At 38.2% G+C, this 26,318-nt stretch overlaps 1 non-coding gene across 1 annotated transcript; it reads right to left on the bottom strand.

The window, feature by feature from the left end:
• Positions 1-15,242: 15,242 nt before the first annotated feature.
• On the bottom strand, positions 15,243-15,349 carry LOC113902612. Its single transcript, XR_003513877.1, has one exon. It is a non-coding gene; the product is annotated as a U6 spliceosomal RNA (small nuclear RNA).
• Between the last annotated feature and the right edge of the window lie 10,969 nt (positions 15,350-26,318).

Raw genomic sequence — 26,318 nt, 5'->3', positions numbered from 1 at the left:
ATCCCAAGGACAGAGGTGCCTGGTAGACTGTGGTATGTGGGGTCACAAGAGAGTCTGACACTACTGGGCACACTTGCATGCATGATAACAATTGCTATTTTATGGACTTGACCACGTATGGTACATGGCCTGTCTGCAGAATGTTGTGCTCGATGTTATGAACTTCAGTTCTTACCACCTGAAACCTGCTCTTCTGACTGAATTTCTGAAGAACAAGAAAACCTTTGGTAAAAAATGAAGAAAAGAGAAAGAAAAAGAAAGATGAGGCTCCATTGAAGAGAACTCTTTTCGTGTGTGTGCTAGAAAAGCGAAAGCCTTTTTATCAATATATTGTCAAATCTTTTACAGAATTATATTGCCAGTGAAGAAAACCTTTCTAAGAAATTAAACTACTTTCTTCAAACTTGAGCTTAGATAAATATTTTATATGTTTCTTCTCTCTCTCTCTCTTTTTTTTTTTTGGTCACAATGTGGGGATGTGGGCAAATACAATTTCTCTTAGTAGTTTCTAAAATGTAGTGTGTGAATGATGGCAATGACAAAATGTCAATAGCTGGATAAACACAAAATATATCACCTCCTCAACTGAGCATCCTTACAAAAGAAAGTTCATTTGTTTTGGGTCATCATGAAGCTGATAGCAATATGAAATATTTCCTCAATCCAAAAAAATAAATGAAAATTAGCTATTTTTACAACAATGAATATCAAAGGTTACTGTTTCATTTATTTCATTAAAATTTATTTTCCCAGACTTGATGATAGGTTTCCTATCTGCTGGAAGAATAGTCAGCTAGAAGTTATCAGATCCTGAGATCTCACACTAGCCATCATCATCACTTCCTTCCCCCATGCCACCCTACTCTAAATTTTCACTCTTCAGTGGTTAGGAACTATAACCAGGAGCTTCTGCACAACAAAGGAAACTATAGCAAGGTGAAAAGACAGCCTTCAGAATGGGAGAAAATAATAGCAAATGAAGCAACCGACAAACAACTAATCTCAAAAATATACAAGCAACTCCTGTAGCTCAATTCCAGAAAAACAAACGACCCAATCAAAAAATGGGCCAAAGAACTAAACAGACATTTCTCCAAAGAAGATATACAGATGGCTAACAAACACATGAAAAGATGCTCAACATCACTCATTCTCAGAGAAATGCAAATCAAAACCACTATGAGGTACCATTTCATGCCAGTCAGAATGGCTGCGATCCAAAAGTCTACAAGCAATAAATTCTGGAGAGGGTATGGAGAAAAGAGAACCCTCTTACAATGTTGGTGGGAATGCAAACTAGTACAGCCACTATGGAGAACAGTGTGGAGATTCCTTAAAAAACTGGAAATAGAACTGCCTTGCTGCTGCTACTGCTGCTAAGTCGCTTCAGTCGTGTCCGACTCTGTGTGACCCCATAGACGGCAGCCCACCACCAGGTTTCCCCATCCCTGCGGTTCTCCAGGCAAGAACACTGGAGTGGATTGCCATTTCCTTCTCCAATGTATGAAAGTGAAAAGGGAAAGTGAAGTCGCTCAGTCATGTCCGACTCTTAGTGACCCCATGGACTGCAGCCTACCAGTCTCCTCCGCCCATGGGATTTTCCTGGCAAGCGTACTGGAGTGGGGTGCCATTGCCTTCTCCAAGAACTGTCTTATGACCCAGCAATCCCACTACTGGGCATACACACCAAGGACACCAGAATTGAAAGAGACACGTGTACCCCAGTGTTCATCGCAGCACTGTTTATAATAGCCAGGATATGGAAGCAACCTAGATGTCCATCAACAGAGGAATGGATAAGAAAGCTGTGGTACAAATACACAATGGAGTATTACTCAGCCATTAAAAAGAATACATTTGAATCAGTTCTAATGAGGTGGATGAAACTGGAGCCGATTATACAGAGTGAAGCCAGAAAGAAAAACACCAATATAGTATACTAATGCATATATATGGAATTTAGAAAGATGTTAACAACAACCCTGCATGCAAGACAGCAAAAGAGACACAGATGTATAGAACAGTCTTTTGGACTCTGTGGGAAAGGGAGAGACGGGGATGATTTGGGAGAATGGCATTGAAACATGTATAATATCATATAAGAAACGAATTGCCAGTCCAGGTACAATGCAGGATACAGGATGCTTGGGGCTGGTGCACTGGGACGACCCAGAAGGATGGTACGGGGAGGGAGGTGGGAGGGGGGTTCAGGATGGGGAACACGTGTACACCTGTGGTGGATTCATGTTGATGTATGGCAAAACCAATACAATATTATAAAGTAATTAGCCTCCAATTAAAATAAATAAATTTATATTAAAAAAAAATAAAAATAGAAAATTTAAAAAAAATTGGCTAGCTAGGGTCCTTACAAACATTTGATTCAAAACCTATTTTCTCAGTATCAAATGTTTCTTCTTTAGCTATTCATATATTTTAATGGAAATCTTCAGGTTTCTGCTTAACTAGATTATATTCTACCTATTAGCTTCATTACCCTGGTTGAGACTCTAGTTCATTACCCTGCTTAACCTCTCTAGGCCTCAGCTTCTCCTACGTCAAATGGAGATAATGATTGTAAATACTTCATAGGACACTGATGAGGACTAAATTAGTTAATATATCTAAAGTGTTTAGAATGGCACCTGCTACATAATAAACATGCAATGAATCATTTTGTTGGTGTCAGAGTTGGTATTGATGCTTACAAAAGGAGCTCAAGAGATGAGACACTTTTACTCCTAAGTTTCCTCTCTTTGCTTCCTGATATACCCAATAGAAAGTATTAGTTGGATCTAAAAGAAATCTCAACCTAGAAAAAAGGAAAAACTTATAGTCCACAGATCCCAAAACCACTTTCTAAAAGAAGTCAGAAGGATTCAATTGCTGTGGTTGAGTGTGCATTGATTAGATGGTATGCTTCTCCAATTTCAGCATTATATGGGGGACAAGAATCTATCTAGCAGTCTCTAGAGCTCTCTTTTTTAGGCCATTTAAGCTCAGTTTTGGAGAAAATAAGAAAATGAGGAAATTTGCATAGTGATATTTCTGTATTTCCTTTCTTTTTTTCTAGTTTTTAATTCACTTTAATAGTATAAACCTCACTTAGAAGTAGTAGGGCACAACAATAATGCCACATTGAAACATAATTTAATAAAATGCATAAAGATAATTCATGTACTGTAATACTCTATACACAAATTCTTATTCAAGACTGAAAACACTGATTAGATAAAAAAATTGTTATTTTTGTTAAAAAAATCAGCTTATTGGAGAGTTTGAAAACACTTCATTGAGACCACAGTACTCAGTGACTTTTGTGAAATGGTGTGTCATTTAGCCATCATCTTCCCGTAGTTTTGATGCGACAAAGCTCCTACTACTTCACCACTTCATCCCACAGTGATTGTTTGAACTTTCCCATATCTATGCATGTTGTGTTTGATTTCTAAGTGCTGAATTCTATTTTATGGGGCACACTGAAGGAAAGTGTGTCCCTCTGACAGGAGGCTGTCCTGGTCAGTTCAGTTCAGTTACTCAGTCATGTCTCACTCTTTGCAACCCCATGGACTGCAGCATGTCAGGTCTCCCTGTCCATCACCAACTCCCAGAGCTTGCTCATACTCATGCCTATCGAGCTGGTGATGCCATCCAATCATCTCATCCTCTGTCATCCCCTTCTCCTCCCGCCTTCAATCTTTCCCAGCATCGGGGTCTTTTCAAATAAATCAGTTCTTTGCATCAGGGGGCCAATGTATTGGAGTTTCAGCTTCAGCATCAGTCCTTCCAATGAATATTCAGGACTGATTTCCTTTAGGGTAGACTGATTGGATTTCCTTGCTGTCCAAAGGACTCTCAAGAGTCTTCTCCAACACCACAGTTCAAAAGCATCAATTCTTCAGTGCTAAGTTTTCTTTATAGTCCAACTCTCACATCCATACATGACTACTGGAAAAACCATAGCTTTGATTTATGGACCTTTGTTGGCAAAGTAATGTCTCTGCTTTTTAATATGCTGTCTAGGTTGGTCATAAATTTTCTTCCAAGGAGCAAGCATCTTTTAATTTCATGGCTGCAGTCACCATCTGCAGTGATTTTAGAGCCCAAAAAATAAAGTCTGTCACTGTTTCCCCATCTATTTGCCATGAAGTGATGGGACCAGATGCCATGATCTTCGTTTTCTGAATGTTGAATTTTAAGGCAAATTTTTCGCTCTCCTCTTTCACTTTCATCAAGAGGCTCTTTAGTTCCTCTTCACTTTCTGCTGTAAGTGTGGTGTCATCTGCATATCTGAGGTGATTGATATTTCTCCCGGCAATCTTGATTCCAGCTTGTGCTTCATCCAGCCCAGCGTTTCTCATGATGTACTCTGCATATAAGCTAAATAAGCAAGATGACAATATACAGTCTTAACATACTCCTTTTCCTGTTTGGAACTAGTCTGTTGTTCCATGTCCAGTTCTAACTGGTCCTGGTCACCCTCAGGCTATCTTCCCACCTGAGATTTTTCAGTCTTTTGACTTCACTTGCATTCTAAATTATCTACTTTCTTCACCCCAAGTTATTCCAAATCAACTATTTGACTTTTTGCTTAATAGAGTTCTATGCAAAGATAAACTGTAACTTCATAGACAAGTGTTCCCCTTCCCCATTAAATTTTAGATTCTGAAAAGCTAGAGAAGTTGCATAAAAATGGTCCAGAGTTGCTATTGATAAGCAAAGCTAGCAAATTTGAATATATTATATACTGTGATGTTTCCTGCTTAATATTTTTTCAAAGCAATATTTTACTGGCAGCACCATTTCTGTTATTCATCTAATCACAGAAAAAACTAAAATACAAAACACTTTCGAGTCCATAAAATCATCACTTGACCAATACTTCAAGTAGCTGGCTGGAGTAACTAGATGCACATGCATTTGAAGCCTTTACAAGTGATATTGATAAACCATGTCACTTCTAAAGACAAAAAGAAAGGGTGAAAATTCAGCATTGCATGCCTTTCTACTTGAGAGTAGAGCAAAAAGACTAACTTTTTCAAGTTTCAGTATTTTCATTTCTTTATATGTGGCATCAATATATCTTGAAAATATTATTTAGTGTATAGCAAAAGCTATTAAAATTTTTCAAAAATTATTTTAAAGTTTTGAATTAAAAAGATGGCATGTACTATTCAATAAAAGATGTCAGGCAAATTTACTATTGAGAAAAAAATCAATGTTCTACTCACATCATAAAACACATCAGGATAAATTCTGTATCTATTAAAAAGAGAACTATAAAATATTAAAACCATAAAAAAGCTATATCTGGATGGCACAGTGCTTTCAAGTCACAAAATCAATCTACCAAAACAAAAAAATTAAAATTTCTACAGCTCATAAAAAGCCAACATAAAAATATTGCAGGGAAACCAAATGGGAAATATAGTTAACCATAACTATGATAGTGGATTAATATATTTTAAACTCTTACAAGTGAAATACAAAATAGATTCTAAAAAATTCAAGCAAAAAGCATCAACTAATAATTTATTAAAATTAAAAACAAAGTTTTATGTATTCATATATGCATAATATGAACTTACCAGATGGCTCAGTGGTAAAGAATCTGCCTGTCAATGTAGGAGACACCGGAGACCCAGGTTCAATCCCTGAGTTGGGAAGATCCTCTGCAGAAGGAAATGGCAACCCACTCCAGTATTATTGCCTGAAAAATCCCATGGACAGAGAATCTTGGTGGGCTACAGTCCACGGGGTTACAAAGAATCAGACATGACTGAAATGACTGAGCATGCATGCATATGCATAATATAAATTTATATATTTATATATGTGTGTACACATCTGAAATATACAAACTTACTAACAAGGAAATGTAAACTAAGACAAAGAGCTGCCATTTTCAACCAATATGTTAGTAATAATTTTCTCAAATAACAGAATGTTGGCATGAAATGGTATGATTGTCTCTCTCATAGACTCTACAATGAGAGTGGAAATTTCCATAGCCTTTCTGGAAGGTAATCAGTTGAATTAAATCTTGAAATTTTCTGAGCTTTTGACACACAAATTCCCTAATTAGAAATTTTTCCTAAAGCACATAGAAACAAGAAAAATATAAGCACCAACATTTTGCTACTTAGTTTCTAAATAAAACTAAAGAACATATTTATCATTAGGGAAATGTCTAAATAAAGAACATTCATACTAAGAAATATATAAACTTTAAATGATACCGTCACAAAATTTTAATGAAGTGGAATATGTTCATTATGTATATTATGAAGCAAGATAAAAATATATATTATCGTATACACTATGTTTTATGTGTATATAAAATTATTCCCCAAATAAGACTTTCTGCATTGTATTTCTGTACTACCAAACTGCATGTCACGTGAGCGCAGTGCATGCACACATGTATGCACACGCACAAACATGCACAAACACACACACATTATTCAGTCCTTCTCACAGTGTATAGCACAGTCCTTCTCACAGTGTATATATCACATTGCCCAGGATCAGCGTATGTTTCCTTAATCAGTTGAATAAACTCGGCAAATAAGTATATGTAACTACTTAAGAGGATGGAATGAAATTTATCAAAGAGTTAGCGACTGTGTGACATGGACTTCTCCCTTCTTTCTCTATTTTTACAGTAAACATTAATTTTATAAACTATTAAAGAAACAGCTTTAAGATCTAACCAAAAAAAAAATACATTTCATAGTCAACTGTAAACATTAGAGAAACTTGAGCAAGTATTGCTTTATTTTAAATGTATGTGAACTTGACATTGTTGATTCTTCTAATTGGTTTTTTTTCCAAGTGTTTGGACCTCAGTGAAGGAAAGGCTGGGTGTTCTCTCCGTGTTTGTGTAGGGCCGACAGATAAAAGATGAGTAACTTCAGTCACAGTCCTTTATATTCCAGCCAAAAGAAACCTACTGAATAACAACAGATCCACAAAGAAAGCAAACTAACAAATATGGAGGAGAACAAATAATCCTCAGATTGAATCCAGGGCTCCCTGGCTACTAAGCGTCTCATTTGCAAAGAGGAACTTGAGTTCCATTTGAGGTGATTTGGAAAGTCAGAAAACAAATTATATCACGAAGCAAGTTTTCATGCCAATCTGCTACAACTTGTGTTGACTTTTGCAGAGGACTCAGTTTGTAGCCTTGGTTTCCTTCTTGAAAAACAAGGAAGACAAAGCTTTCCCTGCTCACTAAGAGTCCAGATTTCTTGAAACGTTCTCTAGTTACTGTATGGATTATTGCAACACCCGAGTGGCAATAAATAAGTTTATTAGGGTAGAATATATACATCAAAAATACAATGTACTGTTCAAATGTATGTTATTAAAAGCCTCCAATGAGGTGAAGTGATATCTTTATAAGCCAATGTATTTTTCATGATACTCTGTATGGTTTTTGTACTAATATTAATTTAATGAGCACTTCTGTTTGCTACAGATTGGCTAATACATTTTTTATTTCCTATAGTTTGGGTCAGGCCTCTAAGTAATTGGTCTCTAGACAATTGCATGCAACACACCAACATTAATGGAGGTCTAGAGAAAGGGTGCTGTTAAACAGTCTGCTTATGAAAGATTATTTCTAATCTGATATCTGTGTCAGATGATGTACCCTGGAGGGTTGCCATCTGGTTCATGTATTTTTAATAATTTCAAGATTAGGTTGCTAGAGTTCAGATCTACAGCATTCTTTGTTTTATTTAGTTGGGAGTTAAAATGAGTCACTGCGAGGCCAGAATCAGCAATTTCATATGATTGAAAGGCTTGTGGGGTGAAGATGCCCAATTCATTTGTAATGGAAGCATGTCTTTAAAAACAACATTTACATCTCAAATACAAGCTCAACTGGGAATGATTCATAACACAAGTGACAAACCTTTTGCTTGTAAGAATTTGATACCTTGTGAAATTTTACCATATTGGGGCAGCTTTGATTGAGGAGTACTAATTTAAAAATTACTTACTTAAGTTTTATTTTTAAAAAATTTTAATAAGGAAAAGTTGATAGGCTCAAAGTCTTATTCATGTTCCTAAGAAACTATGTGAGAGAATATTAAACCTTCTAAGTGAGTCAGGTACACTAGATGCTGCTTTAATCGTTTGAGATCACTGGACCAGTATTTCTTAAAGGACAGTGAAAGGATATCTTAACTGACTTAAAGAATTATCACTGCCAGCAAAGTGACTCAAATCTAGCAAAGAGGAAATAATGCACAAAGAGTATCTTTTTGTGATCTTTTCATTTGTTTTCTCAGTAGAAATAGCAATTTTTAGTTTATACTTTGTTTCCTCCTTTCCCCATAATATCTTCTCTTAAGTGGTTATGACTGGAAGTAACAAATTGCATTTTGTGCTAGTAAGGTTTCAGATTAGAAACATATCTGACAAAATATGTGTGCCAAAATTGCTAGGCACATCATATTTTGGCATTTAACCAACTTAAAAATCAATTTGTTCTTTAAAATCCTAAATATTGTTTTTTAGTGTATTTCAGTATACTTGCTGAAGAAATACATTTTCATTTCTACATTAGAGAACATGGAATGAAGTAAAAGGAGAAATGAGAAAGCATTTCTACATTCACCCCTCTGAGAAAATCATTTAACAGTGATTGATAGGGATATATTGTCTTTTGTTCACATACTGAGTTCAGTTCAATTCAGTTGCTCAGTCGTGTCTGACTCTTGACAACCCCATGAATTGCAGCACACCAGGCCTCCCTGTCCATCACCAACTCCCAGAGTTCACTCAGACTCATGTACATCGAGTCAGTGATGCCATCCAGCCATCTCATCCTCTGCCATCCCCTTCTCCTCTTGCCCCGATCCCTCCCAGCATCAGAGTCTTTTCCAATGAGTCAACTCTTCACATCAGGTGGCCAAAGTACTGGAGTTTCAGATTTAGCATCATTCCTTTCAAAGAAATCCCAGGGCTGATCTCCTTTTGAATGGACTGGTTGGATCTCCTTGCAGTCCAAGGGACTCTCAAGAGTCTTCTCCAACACCACAGTTCAAAAGCATCAATTCTTCAGTGCTCAGCTTTCTTCACAGTCCAACTCTCACATCCATACATGACTACTGGAAAAACCATAGCCTTGACTAGACTAGGACCACAGCCTTGTCTAACTCAATGAAACTAAGCCATGCCCGTGGGGCCACCCAAGATGGGCAGATCATGGTGGAGAGGTCTGACAGAATGTGGTCCACTGGAGAAGGGAATGGCAAACCACTTCAGTATTCTTGCCTTGAGAACCCCATGAACAGTATGAAAAGGCAAAATGATAGGATACTGAAAGAAGAACTCCCCAGGTCAGTAGGTGCCCAATATGCTACTGGAGATCAGTGGAGAAATAACTTCAGAACGAATGAAGGGATGGAGCCAAAGCAAAAACAATACCCAGTTGTGGATGTGACTGGTGATAGAAGCAAGGTCCAATGCTGTAAAGAGCAATATTGCATAGGAACCTGGAATGTCAGGTCCATGAATCAAGGCAAATTGGAAGTGGTCAAACAGGAGATGACAAGAGTGAACATCGACATTCTAGGAATCAGGGAACTCAAATGGACTGGAATGGGTGAATTTAACCCAGATGACCATTATATCTACTACTGCGGGCAGGAATCCCTCAGAAGAAATGGAGTAGCCATTATGGTCAAAAAATAGTCCAAAATTCAGTACTTGGATGCAATCTCAAAGATGACAGAATGATCTCACACACTAAAGTATGTATATAAAATATACTTACATAATTAAAATCACAGCATACTTCCGGTAGACTCTACTACATAATTATTTTGTTCTGTTAATATTAACAACTCTTTAATAAGTCATTTTAAATGATCGTATCATGTGACATCCCATCATTATACTATACTTTATTGAACTCTCTGTTGTTAGGTATTTGTGTTGCTTTTAGACATAATTACAGAAATATTTTTTCAATTTTCTGAATGGATTTTTTAGAATAAATCCTAAAAGGAGTTGGGTGGGGGCAGTGGGCCCAGTGGCTCTTGGTACATATTGCTAAATTATTTTCTATATAAAGTTTTTCACAATTTATACTCTGACTAGGCTTCCTCGGTGGGAAGAATCCACCTGCCAATGCAGGAAACAAAGGAGATGTGGGTTTTATCCCTGGGTCATGAAGATGCACTGGAGAAGAAAATAGCAACCCACTCTAGTACTCTTGTCTGGGAAATGTCATGGATGGAGGACCCCAGCAGGCTCGGTCCACAGAGTAGCAAAGAGTTGGAAACGACTGAGCGACTGAGACTGTATGTATGTACACTCTGACGAGCAATATAAATCTCACCCTTCTCATCAGCATAAAGTATGGCATTATTTTTTAAAATTATTTTGATGCTTGAAATGTGATATTACAAATTGGTATTCCCTTGATTACCACTGAGCATCAACATATTCCCATGTCTGCTCATAAATATTTAGTCTTCTATGAATATTTTGTTCATACCCTTTTCTCAGATCTTAAATTTACTCTTCTCATGCTTGCCTTTTCTTTGTATCGGGTATCCATAGCTCTCTGCAGTGCTTAAAATAGAGAAAAATGAAAGCAATGTCAGTTTTGTTGCAATGAATATGAAGGAAGGGCATGGAGAGGCTTATATCCTACCTTACTTTTTAAAGCCTGGTCAGTTCTGTGAAATTCAGAGCTTAAAGTCTATTTAAAGAGAGAGCAGGAGAAATAAGGTAGACAGAAATCAGAAAGTAGAAACATGTTTTCAATACTTTATTACATTCTTTTGTAGATAAGAAAAGTGAGGCTTTATAAAACTGAGTAATAGCAAGACCAAGATTAAAATTGAGGTCATCAGACCTCAGATTAACACTGATTCACATTTGCAAAGACAGAACCTTCTGGATTCCTTTGGCACAGTGCCTCAGGCCTGTCCCAGTCAGAGCCAGAGCACATCATTGATTTGGGATTAGAGGGAAAGGGTATTGAGTCCACACCATGGGGAACACTGCCAAATTGCCATTTTCGTCCTCTCTACTTTGGGGGAGTATAAAATTTCATTGCTCTGAAAAGTGTAATTAATGTCCTAAGAGATTCTGGCTGGTTTTGTCCTGGGGCTTAAGATGTGGCCTTATTTCAGGCCACTGGCACACCTGCATTAGAAACAGCATAACAAAAGCTGATTTGGACAGGACCCTGCCTAAAATGGCAGTGATACAGAGTTGATTAAGAAGATTTTGGCCAAAACCCAATGAACTTGCAATTCTAATGTGCTGATATTGAAAGAGGAGGACTCAATAGAAAGATAAATTACAGTAATTGAACCAAAGTTGCAATCAGCAAATGTTTGCACTGGGAAACCACCTGGTTCTTGAACATTTCTGTTTTTGATAGATCCAACTGAGGTTTCCAAATCTATTAGTATTCTTATGAGGTTTTGTTTCTTCTTTCACAAAGATAGCTGATGGGTTGTACCATGTATTTTTAATAACAACTGTTTGGATCCCTGGTATAGAAGAATTCTGAGTCCTCGATAAAAGGGATCAGAATTACAAGGATAATTGGGGTATATCTACCACACGTGCATATTTGTCACATCTCTGTGTCATCACCAATGTTCAGAAAAGGGCATGACAAAAATGTTGCTGATGGACACCAAAGGAAAAAGCCACTCGATTATCCCACACTGTGGTCTTGTAGGCTCAATAAGCTCTACCTACACCCCATCCTTAATCGCACTCAGGGAAACCTTACAGAAAAATAAAAGTCATCTTGAAGATTCCTTCCAATGAATATAATGACTTGGTTTTAAATCTCCCTTAAAAGGAGTAAAATTTCTAACTTGGCTTTTTCAATTATTTCCCTTTGTAGATTCATATTAAAACTGGCCTCCAACATGTTAGACGTATGACACAGAGAAGAATTTACCTGGTTCCTCCCATTTCACAGTGAGTTTAACTGACATGAACAATCAGCATAGATATATCTACAACAGTTAGTTTGTTCAACTTAACCAGAAGTGCTGATAGTTACAAAGTGCCAACTCTCTGTTAAGGAAATAAAAATACAACCCCAAATTAAGAACTACATATCTCAAGAAAAGTAACTTACAAACAAAACACAAATATAACCCCGAAATAAATTTCACATTTCTCAAGGGAAAGTAATTTCTACTTTTTGAAACATGCAATTTACCAACAGCTCCTATAATCACAGCAATTCTCACATTAGCATAGAGCACATGCTTATAACTTTGTAATCTAGCAGTACATTGGACGAGTTTTTTTTTTTGTCGTTGCTATTTTAGATCTTGAATTTAACACTCATATATTCTAAAAGGACATGAGAGAGGAAATTGAGCTTTATTCTTTGAAGTATCTTCATATTTAACTCATTTATCCCCTTTGAATTAAAAATCATCCACATACTACTATTTCCAGCATATATACTACAATTTTCAAAGTACATGTCAGACCCAAGGAAAAAAACAATTCATTATGTCTGGAAAAATGGATCCTGAATCCATTCACCCAGATCTTTTCTGATTCCAGACACACATTTCCAACCTTCTTGTAGACTTCTGCATTGATACCTCATGTCCCCGTTTTTATTAAAGTATCACCAACAACTTTGAATCAGAACACTCTTCTGGTTTTCACTCTCCCTTGTCCCATTATTCTCACATGTGATAATCATCAAGTTCTTTTTCATAATATTATTACACTGTTATTCTTCTTGTTCCTATAAAGAATCATGATGGTGGTGGTGCTGCTGGTGTAGTTGCTAAGTTGTGTCCAACTCCTGCGTACAGTCCACAGAGACTGTAACCCACCAGGCCTCCTAGGTCCATGGGATTTCCCAGGCAAGAATAGTGGAGTGGATTGCCATTTCCTTCTCCAGGGGATCTTCCTGATGCGGGATCTTCCTGATCCAGGGATCAAACCATCAAACCATGTTTCCTGCATTGCAGGGAGTCTCCTATATTGCAGGTGGAAAGAATCACCATACTGACAAACAAATTGGGAGACGAACTCAAATCATTAGCTCCAATCTACACCCTCTAGAGTAGAAAAAGCACACAATAGATACTAACACACAAAACCCTAAGAGGCTGCTCTTAGTACTTCAGCTTAAAGACTCCAAATCTAAATTATCTCATGAAGCAGCTCACATGATCTACCGTCACACCTGGGACTCTGTTAATCTCAGGGTAAGGCCTACAAGCAGATCACAGGCATGCCAGGGTTACTGTTCTTCCTCGGTCTTCATTCATAAATAGCTATGAGAAATTTTCCAATGGCAAAGGCCTTTTCTCAACATGGATGGTGGCTTCCAGGAAACTCTTTAAAACTTGTGAATACATAGCTTCCTCACACCACCAACCTCCTCCCTGGATAATGGCAGTGCTCACCACAAGATCTTAAGAGGGAACCCACCTATTTTAATCCTAGATGAAAAATACGATTTGTCACACCTTGCATCCAGACGTTGTGAAATACATCCATATTCTCCAGTAAAAAGGAACCAGTCCACCTTGGAATGCAAAGGAAATAACTGACCCACGGACTGGGGCAGTAAATACAGGAGATGAGATTGGAGCATCTTGAAGTTCCAGAGGCAAAGGACATGCCAAAAAATCACAGTGATGGAGACATGTCAGAGGGAATGGGAGCATCAGATGTACAGAGCCAGGAGATGATGGGATGCTCAAATCCATGATGTCACATCTGCTTTGCAGTTTTGTTGTTGTTTTCTGGCTGGGCCAATGGTATGTGGATCTTTGTTGACTGATCAGGGATTGAACCCAAGCCCTCTCTCTGCATTAGAAGCATGGAGTCTTAACCACTGGACCATCAGGGAAGCTCCTGCTTTGCAGTTGTAAGAAATGAGATGGATCGTACAGTCTTCAAATGAGCTAAGTCAGTGACTGCTTGTCTGGAATAAGATTGTGGTACATTTACTGGCTGTAAGAACCACCCTGGTATTTGTCTTGAGTATCACCATACCCATGTCAATCTTAACTTCAAGAAGAAAAGAAAGGAGTCCAGGCTCTCAATCCAAACAGACCCAAGCTTTTGACTTGAGTGATAGCTTTGAGTGATGGCAGGAGAAAATTGGGATCCTTGATTTCTTCTGCTAAAGGCTTGAATTTTTTTAGGGATAACTTTTCTGTATGTAAGTACCAATACTAGCTGATGTAGGAATATAGGTAGAATATGTATGGAGATGATGGAATACCCCTTTTCTCCCAACCTCAACCCAGCAGCTTTCAGCCTCTGACTTCAGCAGTCAAATATTTCTGCATTATTCAGGGTTCACTGAGAAACCCAAAGCAAATTTGTTTCTATATGTGCACTCTCTGCCTTGAATAAACAACAGATCCATTAATAATAAGAGTAATTGCATTATGTTTCTAAAAAATTCATGAGGAAATGAGTCTCTGTTTCCTAACTAAATGAGTCCACATTTTACAAAGCTGCTACAATTCTTGCATCATTTTCTGACAAGATTATGATTTTTGTTTAAAGATTTATAAATGAAGGGCCCACTTTAGACTATAGAGGGGTGAGTGGTCCCTGGAGGGGGAGATAATGTTTGATGCCATTGAACCAGGAAAGAGGCAAGATCTTAGGGGAGAAAAACCCTCAATAGATAATCATCCTTAACCTTCCTTATTCATCTGAAAGCTGAGGGATGCAGATAGCCAAAGAAAGCTCTTGTGAGACAGAGCTAGTGAACTTGTAAAGAGAGAACTTGTCAAGAGCTTATTTTGCCCATGGGAATGGACAAGATCTTACCATTTAGAGAAAGGGTAGCAAACTGCAGCCTAACCTATAGCCTACAGCAAACCCTGTCTTGCTTTTCTGAACTTTCATTGGAATTGTTTAGAAGATTCATAGTGTTCTTCTATGATGGTTAGATAGCATCATCAACTCAATGGACATGAATTTGAGCAAACTCGGGAGATAGTGAAGGACAGAGGGGCCTGGTGCGCTATATAGTCCATGGGGTCACGAAGAGTTAGAAGTGACTTAGTGACCGGAAAACAACAACACTGTTCCTCTATGATTGCTTCCCTTTTAATTCTTGATTTTTGGTAAGTGATATAAAAAAATATTCTACCACATCTCAGTTCAGTTCAGTTCAGTCACTCAGTCGTGTCCGACTCTTTGCAGCCCCATGAATCGCAGCACGCCAGGCCTCCCTGTCCATCACCAACTCCCGAAAAAATATGGAATGCTTCATGAATTTGCGTGTCATCCTTGCGCAGGGGCCATGCTAATCTTCTCTGTATCGTTCCAATTTTAGTATATGTGCTGCCGAAGCGAGCACATTTCAGTTAAGTTATCACAAAACAAGAGCAAAATCCTTTCTCTAAATGTGGACCAGAAAGTTAAAAGGACACCTCTGATGGCCATAATGGAGATAGCAAAGAATCCCAAGCGGGTGGTTACAGCCTCAGGGTCCAGCTCTGCCAGGAGATTCCTGTAATGATATTCTCCTCTGGTGCCAGCCTCAATTGGCAGTATTTTTTTTCCTTATTTCTTCCCAAACCACAAAGATACATTTATTTGTGTGTTTTGTTTTTCACTTTTTAAATCAGCCTTACTGGTGTAGAATTAACATATAACAAAAGTCACTAATTTTGTACAGCCTTAAAAGATATAAATATGATAGTGTCACCACCACCACACTCATAATGCTAAACATTAACATCACCCTCAGAAGTTTCACTCATAATTCTTTGTAGTTAATCCCTTTTTCTACTTCCTGGCCCTAGCAAACAGTGGTCCACTTTCTATCATTACAGTTTTACTTTTCCTAATTGCTCACATAACTGGAATCAAGATATAAATATCTTTTAAAATGAAAATGATATATATTTAAGTTGTACAACGTGATGATTTGCTACTATATGTGTTTGTGTGTGTATCTGTATGTGTGTGTGTGCTCAGACACTCGGTCATGTCTAACTTTTTGCAACCCCTTGGACTGTAGCCTGCTCCTCTGTCTATGGGATTCTTCAAGGCAAGAATACTGGAGTGTGTTCCTATTTCCTCCTTCAGGGGATCTTCCTGACCCAGAGATCGATCTTGTGTCTCTTATGTCTACTACATTAGCAGGTGTATCTTTACCATTAGCATGACCTGGGAAGCCACAGACATATATATAATGATGTATATATATAATTAGTATAGTATGCTAGGTTCAGTTCAGTTTGGTTTAGTCGTTCAATTGTGTCCGACTCTTTGCGACCCCATGAACTGCAGCATGCCAGGCCTCCCTGTCCATCACCAACTCCTGGAGTCCACCCAAACCCATATCCATTGAGTCAGTGATGCCATCCAACCATCTTATCCTCTGTCGTCCACTTCTCCTTCTGCCCTCAATCTTTCCCAGCATCAGGGTCTTTTCAAATGAGTCAGCTCTTCGCATCAGGTGCCAAAGTATTGGAGTTTCAGCTTCAACATCAGTCCTTCCAATGACACCCAGGACTGATCTCCTTTAGGATGGAACTGGTTGGATCTCCTTGCAGTCCAAAGGACTCTCAAGAGTCTTCTCCAGCACCACAGTTCAAAAGCATCAATTCTTTGGCACTCAGCTTTCTTTATAGTCCAACTCTCACGTCCATACACAACCACTGGAAAACCATAGCCTTGACTAGATGGACCTTGTTGGCAAAAGTAATGTCTCTGCTTTTGAATATGCTGTCTAGGTTGGTCATAACTTTCTTTCCAAGGAGTAAGCGTCTTTTAGTTTAATGGCTGCAATAACCATCTGCAGTGATTTTGGAGCCCAGAAAATAAAGTCAGCCACTGTTTCCACTGTTTCCCCATCTATTTGCCATGAAGTGATGGAACCAGATGCCATGATCTTAGTTTTCTGAATGTTGAGCTTTAAGCCAACTTTTTCACTCTCCTCTTTCACTTTCATCAAGAGGCTTTTTAGTTCCTCTTCACTTTCTGCTATAAGGGTGGTGTCATCTGCATATCTGAGGTGATTGATATTTCTCCTGGCAATCTTGATTCCAGCTTGTGCTTCCTCCAGCCCAGCATTTCTCATGATGTACTCTGCATATAAATTAAATAAGCAGGGTGACAATATACAGCCTTGATGTACTCCTTTTCCTATTTGGAACCAGACTGTTGTTCCATGTCCAGTTCTAAGCTTCCTAACCTGCATACAGGTTTCTCAAGAGGTAAGTCAGGTGGTCTGGTATTCCCATCTCTTTCAGAATTTTCCACAGTTTATTGTGATCCACACAGTCAAAGGCTTGGCATAGTCCATAAAGCAGAAATAGATGTTTTCTGGAACTCTTTTGCTTTTTCGATGATCCAGCAGATGTTGGCAATTTGGGCTCTGGTTCCTCTGCCTTTTCTAAAACCAGCTTGAACATCTGGAAGTTCACAGTTCACATATTGCTGAAGCCTGACTTGGAGAATCTTAAGCATCACTTTACTAGCATGTGAGATGAGTGCAAGTATGCTAGGTAAAATAAGCCAAATGTAGGAATAAAACAACCACATGGTCTCAATTATGTAGTAGAATCTTTAAAAGTTGAATTCAGAGGCTTCCCTGGCAGTCCAATGGTTAAGACTCCTGTACTTCCAGTGCAGGGACAAGAGTCCAATACCTGGTCAGGGGAGTAAGATTGCACATGCCACTTGGTGTGGCCAAAAATAAAATGGAAAAAAAAGTCAAATTCCTAGAAGCAAAGAATAGAACCCTGTTTACCAGGGATAGAGGGGAGATGGGGGAAATGGGCAGATGTTGATCAAAATTGCAGTCCTCTAGGATGACTAAGCCTAGAGATCTAAAGCCCAGCATGATGACTGTAGTCAATAATACCTCACTGAATACTGGAATTTGCTGAGAGTAGATTTCAAGTGCTCTCATCATTAAAAAAAAAAAAAAAGGTAACTAGGTGAGGAGATGATATGCTAATTACTTGGCTGTAATAATCATTTCACTATGTCAAAGGCAGTGTTTATTCTGTCTGTGCCTTTATTATTTACAGTATATTTCTAACTCACTTACAAGAAAAATAAAGGAAGCCTGTGATAATAAAACTTAAAGTAGGAATGTTTTTAAAGTTGATTGTAGAAAGATCCAAAATCACAGAACAGGGATTCCCCTGGTGGTCCAGGGGCTGAGACTTCACGCTCCCAATGCAGGGGGCCCGGGTTTAATTCCCCGTTAGGGAACTAGGTCCCGCATGCTGCCACTAAGACTGGATACAGCCAAATAAATAAAAATAAACAAACCTACAGAATAACTTCTTACTGAGAATCATATTCCCAGTTGACCACATATTTAGAACAAGTTTCATCTCCAAACCACTGTTGCTAAGACTACATTAACATAATCAGGATACAGCCTCCCAAATGATAGTAGATTTACAATTCTAGAATCTGTTATAAAGTATGAAAGGCCATCCTGTGGAGTCAGTAGAGTTGGCTCTCATTTTCTCATTATTTATTTATGCATTCATTCAACAAACATTCATTGAACTTTGTCTTGGCACTTGCATGGAAGCACAGCCACAGCCCAAGCTGAGTTCCTTCTAAAATTTTCTCGGTACTTCTAGTGTGCTCCTATGGCAGGGCAAAGTTTTTCAAATGTATAGTAGATAAAACTATTGACATGGTGCCGGCATCTCTATTTTGTTAACATTGAAGAGCTCAGAGAAAAATGTCCCTGTATTCTCTGCCCTTTAAAAGTGAGCACAGAGAGTAGGGCAAACACAGGCATTCCAAACCAAAGGAAAACAGGAGATGTTTGATGTAGAAAATTGCTTCCAGTTTTGAGAGGGATGTGAGAGAGAAGGAAGAGGCCTCAGTGGGGAAAGCAGGGAAGTGTGCATTGGCTAAAAGGACAAAAAACAGAAGACATGAGAATGAGGAATTAGTATTCAACCATCTCATTGTGCCTGGGAAAATATTAAAGTTTTTTGAGAGTGCCTTTGCAGTATCTCCTCAAAAAAACTGTGAGAAATAAATTAGTAGGGGAAGGCTTCTGCCAGCCAATGTTTCACCCTTCCTTCAACAACTTAATAAGATTGTGTACCAAAGTGGACTGGCCCTCACTGATCACTTTTTCTAGAGCATTGCTGATTCACCCTGAGAGTAGTTTTGAGTAAGTTTCCTTAACCTGCAGGGTAAGTCACTCCATGCTTCATAGGTACCCTGGCTGAGACACAAGAGCAAATTCTATGACATTATTCCTCAAAACATTCGATTAACATTTAATCACTTTAAAGGGAGATATTTATATTTCCTTTCAAAAATCTTGATGAAAATTATCATGACAGCAGTTTGCTTGGAAAGCAGGACCCATTTGGATGTGCTGTGCTAAGGTTATCAAATGCAAGTTCAGTTTTGCAGGAAGGAGAAACAGGGTTTATGAGAGTAAGATTTGATGTGTTTACTGAAGTTTCCAAGGCAATCAAGGGCAAGAAGGCAGAAAATTCTGACTGAAGTGAATGCTTTTGAAAGGAAGGAAGAATGGATGCCAGTGTTTAGATAAAAGGGAAGACCTTCAAGTAGATTTCTTTTTTTTTTCTTATTGTCATAATTCATACTTAGCTTCCTAGTCAATACTTGATCTGCTAAACCAAATGCACCTAAAAGTAAATGATTAGCCCTAATAAAAATTAGTCACTATGTAATTACTGAAAATACATGTTCATAACAGTAAAGGAAGCTACAAAGTTCTTTTAAAACTCTGTCTATGCTGAGAAAATGTTTGTTTCTTTCAGGGTTTCATTTTTTCAAATTGCTAACAGGCTTGCTAGATTTTTGTGGAACTTTTCATCAACAAAGCAAGGTTTCAAATGATTTTGTGAACTTCTATAGTTTGCTAGAGGATATATTTCTGATTCTGATTTTTTTTTCTTTTTCTGCTTCCAAATTACATTTTCATCCACATTGTGTCACTCTGCAGTTTTCCCCCCAAAGCATGTGATGCATGAACCATTTGTAAATATTTATTGAATAGCTTATGATCAACAAAGACCGACAAATAATCAATGGCCAGTTAAAAGAAACACACTGAAGGCATTTTGAATGTATGTTTATTCTGAGAGAATCACTTGGCTTTGGGGGAATACAAAGTATATGAAATGTAGATTCTACCTCTAGATATGGTCTGGAAAATAGAAAGCACCCATGAAAGTGGTATTGAAAATCATCATGGAAATTCAAAGTTGGAAGAACACCACCCTGATGAGGTTTTAGAAAAGTACTCTGAAAAGGAGGCCATTGAACTTGAACTTCTTAGAAAGATGTGGAACCAGAGGCTAAGGCCATCGTGGGCCAAGGGTACATGTGAAAGCACAAGCACAAAATGTATACAACACTTCAGTTCTTGAATACAAATGAAGAATTGTAAGACATGCTACTCTGAACAAAAGAAGGATTAACATAAAGGCAAGAGAGAAAACCATCAACCCAATACTCAAGTTAATATATTTTATCCTTGAACTAGGGCTTCCTCGGTAGCTCACTGGTAAAGAATTTACCTGCAATGCAGGAGACACGGGCAATGAGGGTTCAATCCCTGGGTCAGGAAGATCCTTTGGAGGAGGAAATGGCAACCCACTCCAGGATTCCTTCCAGGAAAATCCCATGGAAAGAGGAACCTGGAGGGCTATAGTCCATGGAGGTTCAGAGAGTCAGACATGACTGAATGACTAAACACACCCAACACCACCATCCTTGAACTAGACTCCTATTGAGCTCCTATTGGGCGTTCAGTTGAAGCTTGCCTTAAAATCCAAGAACTGGTAAAGCAAAGACAAGTAAAAGAAAATTTCTGCCTTGAGCTTCCACAGTTTAGTGGTGAGACCAGCACAGAAATCAATGCTTTCAATATAAGCACTGTAATTAAAGAGCTGGCACAGGGAAAGAAAAAAAAAGGCTGGTTTTCCTCCCAACTCTGGTTGGGGAGGAAAGTCAAGAAAGCTTACTAAGAAAAGACCAGTGAAACTCAACCCTGAAGGATAAGAAGCAGTGAGCAGGAAGTAGAGAGACTTTTCAGACAGACAAGAAGCTGATGTACAGAAAGTGAAGTGAGTCTTCACAGAGCTAGAACAAATAATTTCACAATTTGTATGGAAATACAAAAAACCTCGAATAGCCAAAGCGATCTTGAGAAAGAAAAATGGAACTGGAGGAATCAACCTACCTGACTTCAGGCTCTACTACAAAGCCACAGTTATCAAGACAGTATGGTACTGGCACAAAGACAGAAATATAGATCAATGGAACAAAATAGAAAGCCCAGAGATAAATCCACGCACATATGGACACCTTATCTTTGACAAAGGAGGCAAGAATATACAATGGATTAAAGACAATCTCTTTAACAAGTGGTGCTGGGAAATCTGGTCAACCACTTGTAAAAGAATGAAACTAGAACACTTTCTAACACCATATACAAAAATAAACCAAAATGGATTAAAGATCTCAACGTAAGACCAGAAACTATAAAACTCCTAGAGGAGAACATAGGCAAACCACTCTCTGACATACATCACAGCAGGATCCTCTATGATCCACCTCCCAGAATATTGGAAATAAAAGTAAAAATAAACAAATGGGACCTAATTAAACTTAAAAGCTTCTGCACATCAAAGGAAACTATTAGAAACGTGAAAAGACAGCCTTCAGAATGGGAGAAAATAATAGCAAATGAAGCAACCGACAAACAACTAATCTCAAAAATATACAAGCAACTCCTACAGCTCAACTCCAGAAAAATAAAAGACCCCAATCAAAAAATGGGCCAAAGATCTAAATAGACATTTCTCCAAAGAAGACATACAGATGGCTAACAAACACATGAAAAGATGCTCAACATCACTCATTATCAGAGAAATGCAAATCAAAACCACTATGAGGTACCATTTCACACCAGTCAGAATGGCTGCAATCAAAAGTCTACAAATAATAAATGCTGGAGAGGGTGTGGAGAAAAGGGAACCCTCTTACACTGTTGGTGGGAATGCAAACTAGTACAGCCACTATGGAGAACAGTGTGGAGATTCCTTAAAAAACTGGAAATAGAACTGCCTTATGATCCAGCAATCCCACTGCTGGGCATACACACTGAGGAACCAGAAGGGAAAGAGACACGTGTACCCAATGTTCATCGCAGCACTGTTTATAATAGCCAGGACATGGAAGCAACCTAGATGTCCATCAGCAGATGAATGGATAAGAAAGCTGTGGTACATATACACAATGGAGTATTACTCAGCCATTAAAAAGAATACATTTGAATCAGTTCTAATGAGGTGGATGAAACTGGAGCCTATTATACAGAGTGAAGTAAGCCAGAAGGAAAAACACCAATACAGTATACTAACGCATATATATGGAATTTAGAAAGATGGTAACGATAACCCTGTATATGAGACAGCAAAAGAGACACTGATGTATAGAACAGTCTTATGGACTCTGTGGGAGAGGGAGAGGGTGGGAAGATTTGGGAGAATGGCATTGAAACATGTGAAACGTCATGTATGAAACGAGATGCCAGTCCAGGTTCAATGCACGATGCTGGATGCTTGGGGCTGGTGCACTGGGACGACCCAGAGGGATGGTGTGGAGAGGGAGGAGGGAGGAGGGTTCAGAGGAAAAAAAAAAAAATTACATGAATTTGAGCAAACTTCAGGAGATAGTGAAGGACAAGGAAGCCTGGCATGCTGCAGTTCATGTGGTCACAAAGAGTTGGACATGACAGTGAATGAACAACAAAAAGCTTAAAAAACTTCATCAAGTTAAAGCATAAAAACCATATGATCATCTCAATAGATGCCTAAAAACCTTTTGATTTAAATATCAACTCCTATTTACAATAGAAAACTTTCTAGAAAGTGGGCACAGAGGGAACACAACTGACATAATAAGGGCCATTTATGACAAACTCATAGCTAACATCCCATGCTAAGGTGAAAAGCTGAAAGCATTTCCTCTAAGATCAGGAACAGGACAAGGATCCCCACTCTCAACACTTTTATTTCACATAGTTTTGGAAGTCAGCCACAACAAACAGGTAAAAAAAGAAATAAAGGAATCTAAATTAGAAAAGATGAATTAAAACTTTCACTGTTTGTAGATGACATGATACTATATATAGAAAATCCTAAAGATTCTATCAGAAAACTACTGGAGCTCACCAATTAATTAGGAAAACTTGCAGGATAAAAATACACCTAAATCTGTTGCATTTCTATAACCTAACAATGAAAGATCAGAAAGAGAAATGAAGGAAGCAGTCTCACTTGCCATCACATTAAAAAAAAAAAAACTAGGAATAAACATACCCAACAAATTAAAAAAGCTATACTCCAAAACTATGAGATACTAATGAAAGAAATTGATGATGATACAGAAAGATATACCTTGTTACTAGATTGGAAGAATCAATATTGTCAAGATGACTAGATTACCCAAAGCAATCCACAGATGCAGTGCATCCCTATCAAATTACCAATGGCATTTTTCATAGAACTAGTACAAAAATGTTAAAATTTGTGTAGAAGCACAAAAGACTGTGAATAGCCAAAGCAATCTTGAGAGAGAAAAATGGAGCTGAAAGAATCAGACTCTCTTTCAGACCATATAAAAGTTAGAATAATCAAGACAGTATGGTACTGGCACTAAAATTTAGACCTGTTACATCAGGATAAAAAGGATAAAAAGCCAGAGATAAACTCATGCACATAGGGTCACCTAATCTATGATAAAAGAGGCATACATATCTATACAGTGAAGAAAAGACAACCTCTTTAATAAGTGGTGCTGGGACAGCTACATGTACAAGAATGAAATTAGAGCACTACCTAACGCCGTATACAACATGAAAATAAACTCAAAATGGTTTAAAGACCTGAATGCAAGGCAGACACTATGAAACTCTTAGAGGAAAATGTAGGCAAAACACTCTTTGACATAAATAGTAGCAATATCTTTTTGGATTCACCTTCTAGAGTAATGGAAATAAAGACAAAAATAAACAAATGTGTCCTAATTAAGAGGGCTTCCCAGGCTGTCCTAATGGTAAAGAACCCACCTGTCAGTGTGAGATTTAAGAGGTACGGGTTTGATCCCTGGGTTGGGAAGATCCTCTGGAGGAGGGCATGGCAACTCACTCCAGTATTCTTATTTGGAGAATCTCATAGACAGAGGAGCCTGGCAGGCTACAGTCCACAGTGTCTCACAGAGTCAGACACAACTGAAGCCATTTAGCATGTAAACACGTCCTAGTTAAACTTAAAAGCTTTTGCACAGCAAAGGAACCATGAACAAAACTAAAAGGCAACCTACAGAATGGGAGAAATATTTGCAAACAATGTTACCGACAAGGATTAATTTTCCAAATATACAAACAGCTCATACAGCTCAATACAAAAAAAAAAAAAGACTCAACATTGCTAATTATGAGAGAAATGCAAATAAAAACTGCAATGAGGTATCATCTCCTACCAGTCAGGATGGCCAACATCATAAACATCTAGAAAAATTAAATGCTGGAGAGGGTGTGGAGAAAAGGGAATTCTACATTTGTTGGTAGGAATGTAAGTTGGTACAGCCACTATGGAGAAACTAAAAATAAAAGTGCCATATGATCCAGCAAGTGCACTTTTGGGCATATATATGGAGAAAACTATAATTTGAAAAAGTACACGCACCCCGATGTTCATTGCAGCACTATTTATAATGGCTGAAACATGGATGCAAACAATGTCTATCAACAGAGGTATCAGTGAAGACATGTGTATATACACACGCATACACACACACACACACTCACATACACACAGCATGGAATATTACTCAGCCATGAAAAGAATGAAATAATGCCATCTGCAGCAACAAGAATGGATTATCATACGAAGTGAAGTAAGAAAGACAACTATGATATATCACTTTTAAAAGTGGTATAAGGAATATAAAATAATTCTACAAATGAACTTATTCAGAAAATAGAAATAGACTAACAGACATAGAAAATAAACTCATGATTACCAGAGGGTAAGTGGGGGAGAGGCATAAATTAGGAGCTTGGTATTAACATATACACATTACTATATATAAAATTGACAATCAATAAGGGCCTACTATATACCACAGGGAACTATTCTCATATTTTGCAATAACCTATAAAAGAAATTAAAAAATAATAGACACATCTCTATGTATAACACTTGAAATTATCTATACACTTGATTGCTATACACTTGAAATTAACACAAAATTGTAAAGCGACTGTATTTCAGTAAGAAAAATATGCATCATTATGTTCACCAGTAACTAGAAAATAACCCCAAATGATCTGTGTGAATGTGCTTAGTGGTGAAAATCTTGATGGGAATGTTTTCACATCAACATCACAGAGAATAGGAGCAGCTTGTTTGACAGAGGAGTCTTCAAGCAAAGCAGACTGTGCATGACCTAGCCCCCAGGAGGTCGCAGGTGTCTGCACAAGGGCTTTGCCCTGCCACAAGTAGGAAGTTAAGGAGCTCAAACCAAACTTAAAACTTGCAAAGATATTGCGGGGGCTTGTTATTTTTGAGTTACATGTATGTTTTGCTTGACAAAAGAGTGCCTCTGGTTAAAGAAAAAGTGTATATGTGTCTGCATGTGTGTGTGTGTGTGTATATGGAAGACCACTGAATCTTAATGCATGTTCCCCCAAACTGTTCATTTGCTCATATTATTTTCTTGCCAGGAGACACTCAGTATGGTAAAGAGACTTTGTGATAAGGAACTTGGACAAATTCCATGAATTTCTGAAGAAAAAGTATCATCCTAGCAATGAGCACAGGGTTTGGTAAATAGTAAAGTAAAGTAAAAGTAAAAAGTCACTCAGTCGTGTCCAACTCTTTGCGACCCCGTGGACTATAGCCTATCAGGCTCCTCCGTCCATGGGATTCTCCAGGTAAGGATATTGGAGTGGGTTGTCATTTCCTTCTCCAGGGGAGAAGTCACTGCTGCTGCTAAGTCACTTCAGTCGTGTCCGACTCTGTGCGACCCCACAGACGGCAGCCCACCAGGCTCTCCCGTCCCTGGATTCTCCAGGCAAGAACACTGGAGTGGGTTGCCATTTCCTTCTCCAGTGCATGAAAGTGAAAAGTGAAAGTAAAGTCGCTCAGTCGTGTCTGACTCTTAGCGACTCCATGGACTGCAGCCTACTAGGTTCCTCCATCCATGGATTTTCCAGGCAAGAGTACTGGAGTGGGGTGCCATTGCCTTCTACATTGGTAAATAGAGGTGCCCAAATAATAGTCACTGAG

The sequence above is a fragment of the Bos indicus x Bos taurus genome, chromosome 12, assembly GCF_003369695.1.
Source record: "Bos indicus x Bos taurus breed Angus x Brahman F1 hybrid chromosome 12, Bos_hybrid_MaternalHap_v2.0, whole genome shotgun sequence".
In the NCBI taxonomy this organism is placed as follows: Eukaryota; Metazoa; Chordata; class Mammalia; order Artiodactyla; family Bovidae; genus Bos; species Bos indicus x Bos taurus.
The sequence above is the reverse complement of the archived record's forward strand: the minus strand, read 5'-3'. Positions and strand labels throughout refer to the sequence as shown.